Here is a 21070-nt window from a genome sequence, read left to right as displayed (position 1 = left end):
TAAAGATAGGAAGTTTTGTACTCTCTAGTCTATAAATTTTCAAGACTAGCATTAGTTCAATTTGTATCTGGACTAGACTAGGTCTTAAATTTGATTCCAACCCAGGAAAGTCTTAACCCTTGTAATAAAGCACCTGGAGTTGAAAATTCTTTGTACTGATTGGTTAGTCCACTTCTCATGGTAAATGTAGGCAGGAAGAATTCTCAGATGACACCCCCCCCCACCCGCCAATGACCTATCCCCTTGTATAATCCATTTCCCTTGAGTTTGTTCCTTCTAACCAAAAAAATGACAAAGGTGAAGGGATTATGCAAATGTACTAAGGTTCCAAATCAGTTGACTTTAAATTAATCAAAACAGGTATTAATCAAGGGAGATTATTTATATTAAACAAAAGGTGAGCCCTTTAGAAGAGAGTCTAGAAGTCAGAAACCCAAAGGAGCAAAGATTATTCTGCTGACTTTCAATGAGAAAGTGACCATGAGTTCTGTAGTTGCGAGGAAATGAACCTGCCAATAACCTGAGGGAACTTTGAAGCTGATCTTTTCACATGCATGCTTGCTGACTCTCTCCACCTGCCACTTTCTTTATGCCCCCTCGTCACAATATTCCCTGCTATGTAATACTGTCAGCCGTTCGTTATGAAAATAATGATTTGTCTACTCCTTTGTACTTTTGGGGTAGACATCTTAACCAGGTTAAACTGCCACTAATTGGCACTCTTTGCAGACTATACATTTGGACCGTCTTTCTTAAATATTTACTATGTATCTAGGCAGGAGGGCCAACATGAGTGTCAGGGTTTTTAAAAATAATAAATTTCCACTTGAAAATAATATACTTTAATGAAAATGGAAACACTTTACATTTCACCATCTATTTATATAAATGGATTATTGGCTCCAGCATACTCACTTATTGTAATAATATTTAAATACATAGTATTTGTGAAACCCTGAAAACAGTACTCTGTTTTTCCCTGTTACCTGTCTTTGTGGGTAGGTGCCTCCTTGGTAGACTTGTTACAATGTGAGCAGTAGAATTGAACAGTGATAAGAACACAGGCCCTGAACTGAACCTTGTCTCTCCTTCTTACTAGTTCTATGAACTAGTAAAAAAAAAATTGTCCTTTATTCTCTGTGCCTTAGAAAACTTATCTGTATATTGGAGATAATAATAGTATTATCTTTTAAAGAAATTGTTAACTAAATTCGGTAGCATGTATAAAATGTGTTTACAGTAGTTTTTGGACATTATATACACTCAGTAAATATTAATTAGTATTAATTATTAACTATTACTTACTCTTGTAATTATTCTATTAATATTACTACATGCCCCCCTGTCTTATTTGGATTACAATTATCCATCACAAGCATAATTATAAGGCAGTTCAAATTTACTCTTTGTATCTAGTCACATATGTAAGGGTGTTCGCTTCGTCTTTTTCTTATTCAGCCTGCTGTTCTTGCAATGCCTTCAACTCCAGCACTGTCTCCTAGACAAGAGCCTTAGAATGCTCCAGCTGTCAGATGCAATCAAGTGGTTGAACTACAGATCCCTCTAAAATCTCAGCACTCTGTAGAGTTAGTTTTGTTAAACAAGGAAATCAGCAAAAACTTCATACATTATTAGAGGCTATGTTCACCTGTGTTAAAAGGATCAAGAACAAAATTCCTATGAAATTCTGTATATATATCTTCCCAGGGAAAAAAAATTTCATTAGAAAATTTAAGAAAGTTAAGAAGATTGAATGATTTAAGATAATTCAGGCCAACTCAGGAAAATGGTGGAACCAGAGAATTGTTTCTTTCCTTTCCTAAGGACACCTGTGCACTTTTGTCCTTTGCTTTCCGAAGTTTTCAGTGATAGATACAAGTAGCTATTATGAGTCATTGATTCTTGTGGTTTGAAAAGCTGATTACATTTTACTCTGAATACAATGTATTCAAAATGTACCTCTGTCATACTTGCACATTTTAATCTTTATGTATATGTGCATATCAGTCAGGATTATCCAAAGAAATAGGACCAATTATATATACATGTTATATATAATTATATTATTTACATATATAGAGAGAGGCAGAGAGGGAGATATTGATCATAAAGAATTAGCCCCTTTGATTATGGAGGCTGACAGGTCCCAAGATCTGCAGTCAGCAAACTGGAAACCCAGGAGAGTGGATGGTGTAGGTTTAGTCCAAAGACCTGCAGGCTTAAGATTCAGGAAGAGCTGATATTTCAGTTTAAGTTCAATGGCAGAAAAATAATAATAATAATAAATAAACCAACGATATCCCAGATCAAGGCAGTCAGGCAGGAGGAAAATCCCTCTTACTCATGGGAGTGCCAGCTCTTTTGTTCTATCTAAACCTTCAATGGATTGAATGGGCCTGCCCATATTAGGGAGGGTAATCTGCTTTATTCAGTTTATTCAAATGATAATCTCATCAAGAAACACCCTCACAGACACCCCCAGAATAACGTATGACCAAATGTCTGGAAACCCTGTGGCCCAATCAAATTGACACATAAAATTAATTACCACAATGCATATATGTAATAAAAATAATATCAAACATTTATAAGTTAGTAGAATTTGAGAAGAGCTAAGAGCAACCTGAAATTAGAATTAATGGTACAACTGCTTTGTTCTTATTTCTCCTTCTCTCTATTCTTCTTTCCCTTCTTTTCTTCAGCATAATTTATTGACACCACTAATAACCAAGAATACACAGATGAATAGCCCACAATATATTATTGTAAATTCTCATCAATGTGATAAGTATTATAAAAGGCCATAATCAAGGGGCTAGGGAATCTCCCAAGAGGAAGAACCTAACTGTCTGGAGATGCAAGAGTGTTTTCCTTAAGTAGATGTCAAATAAGTTGCAGTTTGAAGAATGGTTTTATGTTTGTAAATCAACCTTGATGCATATAAAATGTCTTTAAAAACATAAGAAACAGAAGATGTTATATAGTCTATTTAGGGAAAACTAGATTGCTCTGTATGACTGTGGTAAAGAGCTTTCCATTTTATGCAAAGGCATTTGAACTTTATCCTATATTCAAGTGGAGTGTTGAAGAAATTTAAAGTAGAGAAGTATCATAATTATGCATTTTAGAAACATCCCTCTGGCTGTGGGGTGGGAGAATGGAGAATAAACTAGAGAGTATTTTAAAATTAAAAGCATATGAAATGTGAAATTTTTTCTAAAGGACATTGTGATAGTCAAGATAAGAAACATAAAGCAAAGATAGTAATAATGGCAAAGAAGAAACAGAACTAAAATAGACTCTCATTTAATCATAAGGACTCAGACTTATATGCTAAAGGAAATTAATAAAACTCTGTCATCCATGTTTCCAGCTTGAGCAACCAAATAGTCCTGATTAAATGTATCAGTGCATGTGTCTGCCTTAGGATCTTACTTTGCTACTGAAACTGATTATCAGTTCCTATGCTTGGAAGAAAATGTTTCTCATCTTTCTTGAAATCTATAAAGTGCAATGTTGAGATCTGGGTTCATGGTCTAGATTTTGAGGAAGAATGGAATGGAACTGAATTTTAAAGATATTTTTAGAATGATAAGCCTAATCTCTGGGAAGGTGTGCTGGCTGCAAGGTTTTAGGATAACCCATGATACTGTATGCATAGCCACCTCTTAATAGGCCATTACTGATATAAAGTGGAGATGAATCTTACTTACATGATGCCGCATTTCCCTTAAGAAAGAGAGCTTGGGAAATTAAGGGGGAAGAAGCATGGTATTTCAGTTCTTCTCCATTGTGTTTTGTTACTTTATTATTAAACTTGAACAATGTTTCCAGTCTGTAATTTTAATGTCTAATGAATATGTTATAAATAACTTTATTCCTTCACTCTCCAGGTGTTTAATTATCAAACAGCATAGGGATCTTTTGTACTACCATTTTCCTTTTATATTTTATAATGTTATTAACCTTCCAGGACAATTATTTTAGTTATTGTCCCCAAAATATATGTAGCTCATTTTAACTTAAAATTAGTTCTTCCTCACAATTACCTGCCTCCCCAACACAATCTGTCTTTAAAAATTTAGCATAGGTGAAATCTACCGACATTTAAATTGTGATTCATGCTACTCGCATCCCAGGTTAGGGCTTTGTCTTTCTGCCTGGCAAAGTATGTCCTTACTGTTAAACTTGGCTGGATATCTTTGCCCTGAGGCACTTCACCATATATAATTTTATTATAATACAGTGTATGTAGCAGCCCAGATCTCTGAAATCATCCCCATGTATCATTTCCACAGAATGTTGACTTGTTCTCACTGTTTTTGGTGGCCATTCTTCCTCTGCAATGAACTTTATTTTTTCTTTTCAAAACACTTTAATTGTTCTTCAGTAATTTTAATTAATTCAAGGTTATGCAATGAACTTTTAAAAGTAGAAGTTTTAAAGCAGAAAAAGACTGAAGATTAAAAAAAAATTATTATTTTTTAATTTTTAAAAATTTTTATTGGAGTATAGTTGATTTACAATGTTAGTTTCAGGTGTACAGCAAAGTGAATCAGATATATATATATAGATAGATATCTAGATTATATATAGGTGTATTTATATATATCTTTAACTCCTTTCTTTTTTAGATTCTTTTTCCATATAGGTCATTACAGAGTACTGAGTAGAGTTCCTTGTGCTATATAGTAGGTCCTTATTAGTTATCTATTTTACATAAGACTGCAGAATTTAGTTTAGCAGTTTAACATAAGAAAACCTTTGCATAATGATAAATATATTTTTCTTTAGTGATTGAGTTTTAAAAATGTGGTCATGTATTGATTCAGTCAATTGTTAGACTTAAGAATTTTCCATTAGTTACCAGGAACTGGAATAGTCACTGGAACTTTCACCAAATCACTTGAACTTGAAGTCTCTAACCCTCAATATCTGAATTTGTAGAATTGGATGACATGAAAAATAAAAGGGAAATATAATCAAAACACTTGGCTACACAGTATATGCTATATAAATGGTACTTATTAATGTAGGCTTTTTAGAGTAATACTTAAAAGTACAGCTTTTACAGCCAGACTGCCTGGATGTAGTTGTATTCACTGGCTGTATGAACTTACACAAGATACTCTATAAAATGAAAATATGGTATTATTTTTCCCATTGGGTTGTTATGAGGTTTCAAAGCGTCACTATGTACAGAATATGTAGTACATGGTATGTGTATAGTTCATGTGTAGCAAGTAATCACTAAAGTAGCTAGTAAAGGTGTCTCTAACATTTTACCTAGTTTTAGATATGTAACAAAATATGTATGGAAAATTTAGGAACACTAATGGACAGTCTTGGCCTTTATTAAGTTACTCTTTGTGGCTATGTTAATATTAGCACCATAAAATACAAAGTACAAAGAAGAACAAAGAACACATTTCCATATATGTAAAGAATTAAAGAAACATTTTGAAGTGGTTGTGAAAATATACAGCCATAATAAGGACTTTCTACCTTCATGTCTTATGTTCTGCTCTTGCATAACCTCACTGTATGATTTAACAACTTTAGTTTAAACATATTTTCTTTTGTTTGTTATCAGAGTCATTAGAAGCATAAAGCATATCAATTTTAGGGACATTATTGTGTATTTGAGAGATATTTGTAACATAGGGCCTTTGCAAAATTTTCATACCTAACAGACATGGTATATGTATGGGAAATTTAACTATTATATATTTCTTTGTTCATAAATTGTAGTTAATTAGTTTTAAGAAATTCATGGTGTGATGTAATTTCTGGAGTTTTCCAGGCTCTAGGATTGTTTTATTTCAACTATTTCCCCCAATACCCCAATTGTTAAAATCAAGTTACTGAGAACTAAAAAGAAAAGAAAAAAAGAAAGAAAAAAAAAAGAAACAACTCAGTTAAGTGTAACTTTCTGCAAATCCTAATGTTTCTGCTGAATCCTAATTACTTTCCTATTCTAACATCATGTGTTTGATATCATGGAAGCCTTCTCATATCCTCCTTCACCTTTTTCTCTGCAAGTCTGTACCTGAGATGCCTTCACTGCAACTTGTATCATACCCCAATCTTCTTTCACCTTCCAAAGCAAAGACTCTGCTAAGAGGAATTCACAGTCAGTCCAGACTTCATTACTCCAGCCAATATCTCTTGAGGAAGTAGTGCTCAAAGAAAGGAAGGTACTTTGATTACCACGTTCTTTGTGCCAGATTGATTTCTTTATATTGACATTGTCATATTTGTTCATTGTCTTGGCCTAGTGCTGGTATTTAGAAAAAGGAGCCAGTAATGTTGCACTATTAAGTTTCTGGTGCAAACCAGAATTCTCTTCCTGTAGGAGGTTGAACTAGAGAGAAAAATAACAAATATGTGTATAATTCCTTAGAAAATATCGTGATGTTATTGTATTGTAAGCTAAGATTTACTAAGAGTGGTTTTGGAATAAACTGGTTATTTTACTATTCTGGTTTAGTTAGAGTTACCATATAGATAACACTGATTTATAAATACTGTAAATAAAATGAAATAACTCACTGCATAGAAAGATGTCAAATATATACATATATATGTATGTATATATATATATTTATACACATATACATATATATTCTCTTTGATGATTTAGAAAGCACTTTTCATGAATTTTGAATATAAAAAAACAAGTGACAGCATTGAAAAATATCAATTTTTTAGAATTGTCATACTAATTTTTGGTGTTTTCTTACAGTAGTTATCACACATAATATCCTAGTACCCTAGTATCAGTAAAATATCTTTTATAAAGAGCTGATAGATTGAGTAGGTTATGGACATTAAATTCCTGATTAATAATGGTTCCATTGTTTTAGAATTCCTCCTCCCTCCCTTTATGAAATACCCAATAAAGGCTGGCCTACCCCAGTGGTCTGCTGTATGTGTGTGTATGTATGTAATCCAACTAATGCAAGAAATAAAGGCACTTTGAAAATCTATATATATGTGCTATTTATTTTATCTTTCTTTTCAAACTTCCACAGTGGTCCCATTCAACCCAATAAGTTATCTTTGAAAATAAACCTGGGGTCAGCTTGTGTGGAACTTTGGAAACTACCAGTAACGCTATTGACCTGGAGCTTGCTAATCTCTTCATAAAATCAGATTATGGATTTATTGATAAGTATATAAAATAAGGGCATCAATAATCAGACTCTTTCTATTTACTTTAGAAAGCATTTTATAATTTACTTGAGTAAATTTGTTCTCAAATGATTAAAATTACTTCAAATTATTTCAATGCACACAAAATAATTAGGGAACAAGACAGCCTAGGAAAATACTAGGTCATAGTGCAAAAGGGAAACTAAGAATATACACTGTTGATCTTTCACAAAGCACAGAACCTGTTTATTGGTTGCAAAGATTTGACTGTGTAAACGTGTGTGTGTGTGCGTGCGTGCGCTCACGCACATGTGAATGTAAGTAATTCTGTTGATTATATGTCCTTTAATTCTTTAATTCTGTTCCTGAAATACCATGTGTTACCAGTTTTTTTACTATGTGATTCACAATGTAGTACCATAAAAAGTGATTCAGGGAATACCATAGCTCTTTAACATCCTTTGTATTATGTACATAAGTTGTATTTTAATACATAATACATGATTAGATATAATGAATAGTAGATTTTTCATGAAGATAACAATTCACTACTCTCTGAATTGATTCTTTCTCATGGTTGAACTCATGGTAATATGATTCTTATTCCAATCTCATGGAGGGAAATTCTTTCCTCTGACTAGCGTTGATTACTTCTCAAGAAATGATTTTAATATTCTTTAATATTAAAAATTCCTTCAGCAGCCAATGCAAATGACTAATGTGATATAGTAGACATAAAATCCAGTGACATTCAGGATGCACTGTTAAAACTTAAGCCCTAAGTTTCTTGCCTACATTTATATGTTGTCACAAGTAGTCATCTTTTATGTTATTTCAATGATGGCACATTTGTTGAGTTACAAATGAAATCAACCTATTACTTTCCTTTACCCAGATTATAAAATTGTTGAAATAAAACATTTTACTAACACATTCCTTGTATCTGGAAGGTCTATAATTTTAAGAAAACCAAAGATCTATGTAACTTTTCTTACTAAAATATTCTAGTTTTCATGTGATCAATTTTCTTGAGTAAATGATTCATTGCTGTCTTTTCATTGTTTTGCCTAAAATAGCTGAAGATGATTCAGACTCACTGCTTGGTGATTAACCTACAAATGGGTAACCTTGATAAAGTAATCCCTACTTATTATATCTTACTACAATGTAATACAATATAATGTAATATAACACAATAACATAATAATATAATATAATATAATAATTGTATTCTGTTCCATAAGATTTATATAGTGCTTGCCTGGTGCCAGACACTACCGTGGGCAGCAAGAATAGAAATTAAAAATAAGCGTTCTGAGACCTGTTATGTTGCTTACTATCTTTGTAGATTTGGATAATTTTCCTAAATTCTCTGAACCTCAGTTTTTTCTTTTATAAAATGGAACTAATAATATTTACATCATAGTGTGTGTGTGTGTGTGTGTGTGTGTGTGTTTGTGTGTGTGTGAAATTTAAAGGAAAAAAAAAATGCAAGCAAACTCTTATCCATAGCCTGCAAGCCCTCCATGGAGACTGGCTAATAACACTCCCAGAAGTTTGGGAAATGGTAAGGTGCAGACTCTACCACATTCAGTTATCTCCATAGAAGAGACAGGCATGTAAGCCACAATAAGTGTAACACTAAATATGCAAAATATTAAAGTAGCATAAGGGAGGGAGGAGATTGAGGATCCCTTCACTGAGGAGATGCTGCTTAGCCAGAATTTGAGGAAGGAAAAGGAGTTTCATAGAGAGATAAGAAAAGCAAAATAGGTTATTTTATGTCAATGAAATGTGGTTAAGACAGGATGGTAGGAGCCATTAAAAAGTTCAGAATAACTGGAAGGTAAAGTGTGAAGGAGTCAGACATATTCCACAAAGTGGGATGTAAAGACAGGTTCTTTTATTTTTCTTCAGGGTCAATCTCCTTCTCTTATAGCTCTCAGAAACTTTCATGTACTCTTCAAAGCTTTTTATTTATCCATGTATCATTTATTGATGCCAGATACTAAGTGCTGGGACTTTAAAGGAAGATATAATAAAGTAATTAACAATTTCCTGTTCTTAAGTCTAATAAGAGAAAAGCGTATATCTATAATAAAAGCACACTGCAGTGGTTCTTTAACAGCTACATACAAGAAGCTACAGGGGAGAATTCTATATTTGTATGTGATAGAATCCTTGTTACCAGATTAATCATCCCACCTGAAAAACTACAGAATCTGGATATAATATTTTGAAAAAAAAAAAAACAAAAAACTATTTGAAGTCATCAGAAAAGAAAAAAAAAAGCCAAGAATTTAGTAGTCAATATCCCAGAGAGAAGGAAAATGTGTTGTGGTGAGCTGAATTTTTCTGTAGACTTTCCCTGTCAAGGAATTTGGTTTATTCACAGCAAGAAACAGACCCGTAGATGAAGTAACAGCCTCAAGCTTGTTGTGTCTCACTGAGCTGAGTAGAAAAATATTGGATTTAAGGCTATCAAAGCAGTCAAGACTTAAAGGGTCAATAACCTGAATATTATGCTACATATCTGGGGCAAGATTCCAAGAAACTAGACCAAAAGCAGCCGTTAGGAGGCTCAAAAGCTAAGGAGAGATTGCCGCTGGCCACAGAGTTGTGAGAAAGATGGGAATACCTGCTGTGCAAGGGAAGAGAGCTCCTGGTAAAGTTCTCAAGCTTTAAGCTGAGACCTTTTGTTTATTCCTTATCTTAAGTATTGATTGTTAATTTTATCCCTTTTCAATTGCTGACAATATGCCAATGATTCCCAAAGCACTAGCTACAGGATCAAACAATTTTGTCAAATCCAGATGTATATTTCAACTGCAACTGGCTCTCTCCACTTGGGTATGTGTAGTGTTGTCAAGTGTACCAAGTTCAACTATAAGTATAGTCTCTTGTCCTCACCCTCACACATTCCTTTTCCTGGATTTCTTATATCAGAAAGAAATGTAAATAATATATTCTCATGTACCCAGGGACCCAACAGACACTCCTATGATTTTTATTCCTTTGCTTCACTCTCTAGAAGAAATTTTACCCTAGACCCTGTAAATTAATGTCTAAAATACCGCTAAGGACCTGTTTTCACTCTAATTCTACTTGTCTTTATCCAGTTGATATCATCACTTGCTCACATTATTTCAGTGGTCTCCTAATGGCACCCTTGCTTCCAGCCCCTCCCTCTCCAATATTCAAAGTAATTATCATCACTTATTGTAGCATGTCACTTCTTTTTTGTGGCTAATCATAGTCCAAATGAATATATTGCCATCCACAATTTGGCCTCCCTTCCTAAAACTTCTCCCCATGGGACCTGTGACCCCCAGATGCCCTATGCACCTAGATGCCTTTACTTATGTTCCTCCCTCTGCCGGAACACCTTCCTACCCTTCCTGCTCTTTCTTCACCTGAAAAAATGCTGGTCATCCTTTAAGGCCCAGTGTAAATATTGTCTCTTCTATGAAGTCTTTCTACTCAGAAATTAATTTGTTTCTTTCTTTATAATTCTATAACTACTTCAGTCATAGTGCTAGATTAACACTTATATTGTTAACTGCTTATAAACCTATCTCCTCTTTTATATGGTGTGCCCCATTAGACTGGGTGCATACTAATTGCCTTGTTTCCTTACAACTTAGCCTAGGACTCCTGAGACATAATAAGTGGTTGACTGGGTGATATTTTCTTCCCTAAGGACCGTTCTTGGTCTGTGCACACCCCAAATATGCAAGGACTGGTCTTTTAAAATGAACATTTATATCCTTATATTCCATCATATAGTTAAAAGTTTTGGGGAAAAAAGCAGCATTCAAAAAAGCATACCAAAAATTATAGTTCTTATAGGAAATGTCTTTAAGTATTATACAAATAAATGTAGAAAACAGTCTGACTGAAATGAAATCATCATGAGGCCATTTTTAAATTGACTTTGTCTTCTGATTTGTATAATTTAGTATGCTTCTAGACTTATCTAGATTAATTGTTATCACCTTTCTGAAGTCAAACAAAAGACATTATATAAGAATCATATAATTAACACCAAACTCTGTAATTTCAGCAAGAATATAAATCAAATAAATAATCTATTATTCATTAATATTTTCTATTTCTAGTTTATTACTTCCTTGGTCCTGCATAAGAACAAGGAAAAAAACATAGGTTGCTGCCACCAATGCTGTAATTAAAACTCCAACATGGAAAACATCTGAAAAATAGTATGTTATTTTTATTTCTGAATAACACAAATGATTTTGGCAAACATGTTAGTTTCCAGCATGGACCTTTTCCCCTGGTTCTCTTTGCCTCCTGCAAAAATAAATAAAGTCAAAAATAAATAAAGCTTAATTTTTTTAAAAAATGAGGAAAAAACCTGAAAGAAAACATAACCATCTTCATTATGGGATAATATTGTGTGCTTTAAAAAAATAATTTATATAGGGAGTAATGACAATTATTTTTTTCAAGAATGTCATACATGAGAACTAAATTTATAGAAAGAACAATTTACACGTAACATTAGAGACTATCACTTCCCTTGTCTGAAATGTAAGCAAGCCATTCATTGGCCAGGTATTCCAATGTGATAATACATGATCTTCTAAAACCTGCTACCAGTAATGCCTGTCTCAGGAATTCACGAATATCATTCCTTTATCTGAAGTATCTTTTCCAGATGTCTCAATGAGGGACAATCACTAGTGCTAATTTAATATAATGTTTTATATAAATGTGTTTTTAGGCCATCTATGGATGCCTACTGGTAGCAAAGAATAAAAACATCATTGTTGCTTTATAATTTTCCTCTAATAATTTGATATTAATTTATGTTATGAGTGAGGATTTAGCTTTCCCACTGGTATTAACTTTCTATTTAATTAAGTCAAACTAAAGGGTAATCAATTAATTCATAACTATATTTTCCATGTCCAACTCAAGATCTATTTGTGTAACTTCCCTAGCTGTTCTGTAAGTTCTTGGCATAGTCAAAGATTTTCAGCCAAATGTATTATTGGAAGTTAGACAAAATACATGGAGTGGGAGGCATAACTTAAATTGCTTTCACAACTCTCCCAACCATCTTCCTAAAAATCTATGGTATATTGAACCAGAGAGTAGAACTTTTATTCATGTTCTTTAAAACAGCTCTAAAACAGTGAATTTCCTTGGAAATCACTCTGAACAGTCAGAGATACTCATCATAAAAAATGGTGGCATGATTGATAAATCAATGCTCTTCAAACAAACTATATTACCATTCATTTTAATAATCAGAAATCTTACAGAATGGAGAGCATAAAAATACTACAACAGAGGTAGGGGAAATAACTTACAAGTTAAAACTTGCAACAAACTACCTCTTTCAAAAAGAAAACAGCACACTTCCTATCATAGTACCTAGTTAGATAATGTAAACCTATAGATAGGAAGACAATGACTTCAGGAGACCACAAAAGCAATGGTTGAAACTGGATGTTTTTGTGTTGGATAATAAAACAATTGGACTTTTTCTGGTAAGAAAAAGGCATTCTTCATAAAAGGAAGAGGAAACACTAGAGACACATGAAACCTGTTGAAGGTTTTCTAATTAAGCCCTAAATTTGAATTCCTATTATGTAAATCTATGACATTTCAGTAACTGTAGTATCTTTTTTGTGAAATATTCTAAGAAAATTCAAAGACAAAATATCTTAAGGAAATACTAGGACAAAATGTGTTAGAATGTACCTGACAGCCATGTTTAAAAAATCTAAAACTTTTAAAAAGATAAAATTATTATCCAGAATTTTTAGAGAAGATAATGAAAGTTAAAGAAGAATATGTCTTTCCCCCGCCCCCAAGGTATAATTCCTTGTATTTTTTTTAACCCTCTTTAATATAATGAAGGGAGTTTTTACTCCTGTCTTGCTCTCAAACTATTTCTGCAGTGCTTAATTTGTCTGCATCCTTAGTACAGTAATTTGAAACAACAACATGAGCTAAATATTTTACCACTTTGCAAAAAAGAACAATAAAAACCAGAGAGGTTAAGCAATTTGTTTAAGGTGTAGAGAAAAATTAGAATTAAGTAAGACTCCAAATACTTAAACACTTCATTTTGAAGTATTTTGTGACAAATATTTTGGTATTTCTGTACCATGGATGAAATGAAATTCATTGAATATTTTTTTCTTTATGGATGCATTATAAGAAATTTGTGGTCTTTTCTTTTTCTGAAAAATAAACCTTTCATAACTGTGATTTGTTATTTGGGATTTAGGAACAAATTACTACTGTTTTTTTATGCCTTTGAATATAAAGTACAAAAACAAATTAAAAGAACAAAATATTGGTGGTTTCCTCCCATAATTCCTCTTCAGGGAGACTGAACACTTTTTTTACTATAGATATATGAGTTTATGTAAATATTTTTTTATTAAATTTTAGCAGTAATTCACAATAATTTTTTGCTGTATACCATTAAAACATTAGATTGTTTTGATATGTTATACCACTGAGGAATTAAAAGTGTCAAAACATCAAGCTAGTTGGAAATCATTATTAATTACTAGTCCTGTGTAGCAATGATAGGTATCTATGAAAGCATTTCTAGGCCAGAAATATGAACAGGAAATTTATAGAGGAGGAAATTCTAATCACTAATAAACTTACAAAACAGTTTTTAACCTTGCAAGAAATCAGAGAATTGCTAACTAAAGCATGAATGGGATACTGATTTCTTCTGTGAGATTAGCAAACAATTAAAATATGATAATATCAAGTGTTGAAAGGGACATCAGTATATGGAAACAGGTTCTTTCATCTGATAAAACACTTAAAGGACAATGAGCAACATCCATTAAAATTTTACACATACATTTTTCTGTGACTCAGCAATTCTACTTCAAAATATTAGAATTTAGATTAGGAGAAATACTGCTATATTAACATAAGAAATCCTCCTATATTAACCCAAGAAAAAATCATAATATATACCGCAGCATTGTTTGTATTAGAAAAAAAAGAAACATAAACATCAATTAATATGATTAGGTTAAAAACAAATTGGAATTTTGTGCATTACTTTGCTGAGACAATGCTAAATGAAAAAAGAATATACTACTTCTATAACTTTTCTTCTTCCCTCCTAAATAATGTGTCTATTTCCCATGACTGTGTGTATGTGTATGTGTGTGTGTGTGTGTGTGTTTGTGAATACATAGAAAACAAGTATAGGATATGCACAGCAGTTAGTAACCAATAAGAAGACTGAGATTGGTGTATTAAAATCAATATTTGTGACTTCATTCTTATGTACAATAGTTTAGTATTTTTCCATGAAAAAATATTTGTTATTTACATAATTAAAGTTTTTGTTTAAAAATCAGCTTAAGATAATACAATAATAGCTTAGATTAAAAATATATATAATCCCAGGCCTAATGTTAGGCCTAATAGTTACCATTTAGCTTTATGTCAGCATTGCAATATAACTATTTTCTGTTCTAGATCATCTTTGACAAGATTATAATTCTTACCTATGTCTTGAAACAGGTTGTGTCTCACTCTAAACCATATCATCAAATGCATGCATCACAATGTTATCTGAGAGACACTGCTTTAACAATAGGTATTAAAAAATGCTCTAGGCCATTTTGGCCCTGCACAGTGAGTGCTTAGGTTCTTTTTGTTGGATAATGATAACCTCTGGAGAACTTTGAGGTAGGTGAAGATTAGCTCTACCCCTAGAGTCTTGCTATATTCTTAAATGGAAAGAAACCCTTAGGCCAATTCCAGCCACATATACAGAAATATATTAAGCAAACATTAGCAAGTAGATATAAAATAGTTCATGCCACTTATTTTGTAAGTTCAGTGAAACCCCAGCTCTCTGACCTTTTGATGCTTCAACCACACTTTGAATGAAAGGTTCATATAAGGCAGACATGCTAATATTCCAGAGATAAAATTCTATTTTCCTTTTAGTTGATAACAAAAATTAGAAATTTTTGAACTCAGTGGTTGGACACAAGACCATTTGATGATCAAGTTTTGTGAGAATTTTATGCTCTGATAATGCAAAGATGAGGAGTGGTTCTTAATTATTTTAGTCAATTTACATATCTTGAATACTATTAATTTTGCTAAGAATCCCTTGCTAATATTCATCATGGTGATTAACAAGCCACTAGTTATGTTTCAGCAATAGAGACATATTTCTAAGATTTATTATGCTATTTGGAAAAGGCCTAGTATTGTTTGAGATATGGATATTAGGAGTGCTTTTAGTCATTACTCCCAAATTTAGATTTTATCAATTTAATTATAACTGAACACCCTTGGAGTTCAAATTCCTGATTAGGGCAACTGACAAAACCTAGGTATAGTATAATAAGTGTTTTATGTTTCATCAAAACAATGAATATACTCAGTTTTACCAAAAATACATGTTATGTATTAACTAAAATTTATTGATATGACTGTGGAGAGCTTGGGATTTCTCACTGTACCATGGTGCCCTGACTGAGAAGCAGAATATCAAGAATATTTGTTAAACTCCATTTCTTTTGGCTTAAAAATGTTTTGTTAATTTCACAGGTAAATTATTTCTTTATTATCTTCTCTTATTATTATAACAGTCAAGACTCTTGGTTACAAGAACATAATCCAAATCAAACTGATTTAGGAGTTCACAAAAAAACCCAAAATAAAACAAAAGTTCACAAAAAAACCCAAAATAAAACAAAAGTTCACAAAAAAAGGTGGGATCCAGGATTGGCCTAATTGTGGCTCCATCTTGATCATCCATTTTTTTCCAAGGCTCTGCCCTTTCCATATATAAGTTCATCCTAAGGCTGCGTCCATTTTGTAACAAAATGTGCATCTTTCCAGTACATCATCCTGATTGGAGAGAGTATATATGTCAGAACTGTGAGCAGAGCTTTTATGCTCCACTTTGGGCCAACTTAAACACATTCTCATAGCTAAAGCAAATACTGTGACCAGGGGATGAATTGTGATGATTGGTATAGTCAGGGATTCATGCTTACTTCCCTAGATGGGAGTTTGGTTAACCTCCCTGGAATAGCACTTAGAAACTAGGGACAATGATAAAGAGTACGCAGTAACAATGAGTGCTTAGGAGAAAACAAACACGTGTCCACTGCAATAATTAATATTCTACTGTGTCCCTCGGAGAATATCATGATAAACCCTCTAATTTTAAATAGTTTAAATACAAGAGGGGATAAATAATAAATAATCATTAAAATATTAAATACATTGCTCATGCTTCTCCACACTGGACTTACTTATGGATGTCATAGGAAGAAACAACTACTTTCTAGATATTAATACACAACTATCGTAAAATGGCCATATAAAGAGGTCTTCTGAATCTTGTTTTTGGTCATTCTTCTTATGCTAAACTGGTAATAGCTGGATGATGTTCTTAAGTACATGGGCATTAGTCAAAATGCCATAAACATCATATGGAGAGAGCAAAGGGAACACACACTTTTTTTCTCCAGAATGCCATTTTCCAAATTAAGGTACAGGCAGTTTAGGAAAGAGAATCCACTTCTACTGGTCTCTGAATTCCTGCTATCCTCCATACTAGTTTTTCTTTGAAAAATACTTGAATGAGGAAATGGGATTTGGTCATTTTAGTGTTCTTTGACCTGGTCACATTTTACTTTTATTATGAAATTAATGCCTCTTTCCACTCAAAGCAAAAATTCTCAATTTTCCAAGTTATTCAAACAGAATACATTTGTAATATGTCCATTTATTTGATTTAAATAATTCATGTCCAGCTAGGGATAAACTTTTATGTCAAGCTCCCTTTGCCTCCCTTAGTAATGCAGAAAAGAACAGAAGCTAATAATAGGTGTAGTCATCTTTAATTACTAGAATTAATGGAAAGACTTTGTAATTACTTTCTATAAAGCTTTTTTTTTTTTTTTTAATTCAATGAAAACAGGCTAGAAAAGCAGCTAATTTCAGAAATCCTGCGGCTGCTTGCCAAGGGTTTAAGCAACCAATGATAGTCAGGGTCATTGGCTCTTTGAAAAACCAGGGGTGCCTGCTAGTTGTAGGTTTCAGTAGCACCACTGGGAACTTTCAATTTAACTTGATACTTAAAGCGGACAGTGGGAGTTTTCAATAAACTCAGTTAATGTTGAAAGCAAAGTGCTATTAAAAACATGGGTAAACATTGATTTTAGGCTTTAGAGCCATTCAGGAACTCTTCTTGGGAAGGTCTCTACCACCTCATTCCTACAGTAAGAAGTGACTGCTATGGTAACACATAAAACTGCACACAATAGTTCTCACATCACTTTCTTGTCTGTGTTCATGAATGGTTGCATTTTTAAATCATGTAGCATTTTCTTAGAAACCATCTTAGGATGAGAAACTTCTTCAGACTTTGAGGACTTGTGCCGCATGCACATCTAATTTTCAATATGGCTGTAATTTTTGGCAGTGTGACAGGCAACAAATCTTGTATTTTGAGCGTTTCCATTAGTGTCACTTCTGAATCTATCACCATTCAACTTATGTCTCCTGAAATGTGTTTGGCTGATCTGGACATGAATGGGCTGTGAATCGTAGCTGCAGATGGCTCAAAAACATACTTTACAGTGAGCAAACTCTGGATGACTGAAAGAACATTGACAGAAATACTACAAGAAAAAAATGTATGTCATTTCAATAACTGAGGGAATAAACTATAATCAAAGCAACAAGAAAAATACGAAACTGCTCCCCAACAAAAATTGTCACAGCCCCCTGATGAATTAAAATGAATTTGGCCATTTCAAGCAAAAACCATAAGACTTTCCCATTCTCCCCAACATAGAGGATTTTCTGGTTGGTTATTGGGCTTGCAGGATATGAGAGGCCGTGAGCTCTCAGAAGTGACTCACTGTGGGGAAGGTCAGTGTGAAACTGAGCCAGAGTCCACGAGGGTAACAAGAAACCTGCTGAGAATACCCAGGGGAATGCCAAGTCCAGAGGGACAGAGCCTGATGATAAACAGGAGGCAACATCCTGGTTGGGAACCAGATTGCAGCTGAGGCAGATTGTGGAGAAATGAAGAAAAACAGGGCCAAGTGTTAGGAAGAGGTATTTAGCTGCATTATAACAATTGCTTAGAAAACCTTTGAACTTATTTAAATGTTACTAAAAGCTATTTCCAACAATAAGTTTATAATTTATCATTTTAAAGTTTCCTGTAAGTGAACTACAGAAATATTTGATACCAGTTGGAATCTTCTCTTTATTTTGTTTGCTGTTGATCTTGGTTCTCTTTTGATTTTCTGATATTTGACTCTCCAGGAACTTAGTGGTCCTGTTCAATTTGGAAAATTATTTCAATATTTAGGGGCATAATTTGCTCATTTTAATTTTTTCTTTTCATTTATTTTGTTAGTTGAATGTTATCTTCCCAATCAATCCTCTGTGTTTTGACTGTTTTTTTTTCACACTCTTTTCCTCTTTGCCATTACTCCGACTGTATTTACTTATTCAAATTATATTTTTAAAATTTGCAAATTTCTTTTGCATTCTCTGCAATTTTTTTTTAAATTAATTAATTAATTTATTTTTGGCTGTGTTGGGTCTTCGTTTCTGTGCGAGGGCTTTCTCTAGTTGCGGCGAGTGGGGACCACTCTTCATCGCGGCGCGCGGGCCTCTCACTGTCGCGGCCTCTCTTGTTGTGGAGCACAGGCTCCAGCCGCGCAGGCACAGTAGTTGTGGCTCACGGGCCCAGTTGCTCCGAGGCATGTGGGATCTTCCCAGACCAGGGCTCGAACCCGTGTCCCCTGCATTGGCAGGCAGACTCTCAACCACTGTGGCACCAGGGAAGCCCTCTCCACAATTTTTACAGCAAACTTTTCTTGTTTGTATTTTATGGCCTCAATAACTTATCAAACAACTCCGAGGATACAAACTTAAAATATATAAACATTTCTCCAGTTTTCTCCTTCTTATCCAAAGTGCTATTTTCTCAAAGATCTGGTGACTCTGGCTTTCTGTTAATATTTAAGAATAAAGAGTTAGTTTGGATCACAGCTTCTTCTATTTGGATACATTTCTCAATATGTGTGCCTTGTTATTCAATCTGTCTGAAATACTTTAATAGCATTTGCATGTTGATCACTGTATGTAGGTGTCTTGGGTTTCCTCTGTGGTTATGTATTGAAACTTAGTTTCTCCAAAGCCCTGTTTCCTTGATTATAAGTCTGACTGGCAGTTAAAGATATTGGGTAGAGCTGTGGGACTTGCAGGCATGCTTTGGTAACCGTATGAGGAAACCAGAAGCAGACCCACTGTTGCTCCTAGCCCTCCTCTGCAAATCTCAAACGAGATGAAATAACTTTGAAGTCCTAACTTCATCTTAGAAAACTTCATTTTCCCCGAGCCATGCAATTTCTATAAACAGAGCTCCAGTATTTTCCTTGGGAAAAACGCCAGGTGCTAAAGACCTATATAAGCTGAATTGGGTGGGGGACAGAGGATGAGTCGGGCCAAATGACCTAGCAGATTTTACCACAGAAAGCCTTTCAATTAATCAACCCGTTTTCTGCCCCACTACTCATTCCCACTGTCAAAACTTACCTGTCCCAAAGTCGTGGGCTTTAAAAAAATATTACCTCCCATCTCTACTCTTTCTACTTTGATTTTTTGTGCAAGATTGCAGCTGCTTCTATTCTGATTAATTTCTCATTTTGTATGTCTTGATTTTCAACCTGTCAGAAATATTTTTAATTGTGTTTGCATGTTAATGACCCATCTCTGCTATGGACACTGTACCCTTTGCTATTACAGATTTTAACATTTTGTACTTCATGGCAATAAGATTTAGGGGGAACTAGAGGGCAGATAAGGTTGCTTCTTCTGCTAACTTGAACTAAAATTTCTAATATGATTTTTTAAACTCAAAGAATGTATTAATTTTCTGTTGTTTCTGTAACAAATTACCACAAACTTAGTGGCTTACAGCAACACAAATATTATCTTATAACTTGGAGTTCAGAAGTCTAAAAATGGGTCTTATGGGACTAAAATCAAAGTCTTAGCACCACTGAGTTCCTTCTGGAGATTCTAGGGAAGAATCTATTGCTTCCTTTTCCAGCTTCTGGAGGCTGCTCAGGTTCCTTGTCTAACGGCTGAATCACTCTAAGATCTGCTTAATTGTCACATCTTCTCTGACTCTCCTGCATCCTTCTTGCTCTTATAAAAACCCTAGTGATTACATTGGGCCCACATGAATAATTCAGGATTATCTTCCTATCTCAAGATCCTTAACTTTTAATCGCATATGCAAAGTCCCCTTTGCCATGTAAGGTAACGTATTCACAGGTTCCAGGGATTAGGATATAGACAAGTTTGAGGGGTCATTATTCTGCCTACCATAAACATGTACATGATATTATGTCATCAGTCAACATCCTGGCACATCCTAATTGCTACAGAGATATTCCATCAACTATATATCATAATTTATTTAACCAATATATCTGCTGGCCTGTCTTCTACCTAACTGAGGATACGGATATAAATGGGAAATTCCAGAACTCCTTACAATCTGTGTCAAAGTAGAGATAAAAATCTAAATTCTCTGAATGATGTACATTTTATAACAAAATGTGTCAATTACTTTTAATGTTTGTTCTTATGATGAATAGAGATTCCACCAATTTATACACCCAAATTCTTCTTTAAGCAACTGGAAATCACAGTCTTTTATGATTCTCAGATACTGGGATGAGATTCATTACTTTAAATTGTTAGGTTACATTGTGTAGTAGTAACAAAGTGGTTAAAGGCAAGCATCTGTGACAAGAAAGTTGACAGTATTTAGACATATTCTGCAAACCACTCATCAACTCTAAAAATTAAGAACTCATGTAAATTTAGTTATCAGCAC

The 21070-nt window shown here is 33.6% G+C and overlaps 1 long non-coding RNA gene across 2 annotated transcripts in view; it reads right to left on the bottom strand.

Annotated features, from left to right (window-relative positions):
• LOC309660152 overlaps window positions 1-21070 on the bottom strand; it is a 68709-nt gene that overhangs the window by 42994 nt on the left and 4645 nt on the right. Inside the window, exon 2 of one of the 2 annotated variants that reach the window (XR_014263212.1) lies at window positions 295-19172. The exons of the other annotated variant lie outside the window; for it this stretch is intronic. This is a non-coding gene — a long non-coding RNA (uncharacterized lncRNA). Of the gene's footprint in view, window positions 1-294; window positions 19173-21070 lie in introns of those variants that run through there. 2 annotated transcript variants of the gene reach the window in all.

The sequence above is a fragment of the Balaenoptera physalus genome (genome assembly GCF_965194825.1).
Source record: "Balaenoptera physalus genome assembly, chromosome: 4".
NCBI classification, from domain to species: domain Eukaryota; kingdom Metazoa; phylum Chordata; class Mammalia; order Artiodactyla; family Balaenopteridae; genus Balaenoptera; species Balaenoptera physalus.
Note: the sequence above shows the minus strand (reverse complement) of the source record. Positions and strands in the feature narration are given on the sequence as shown.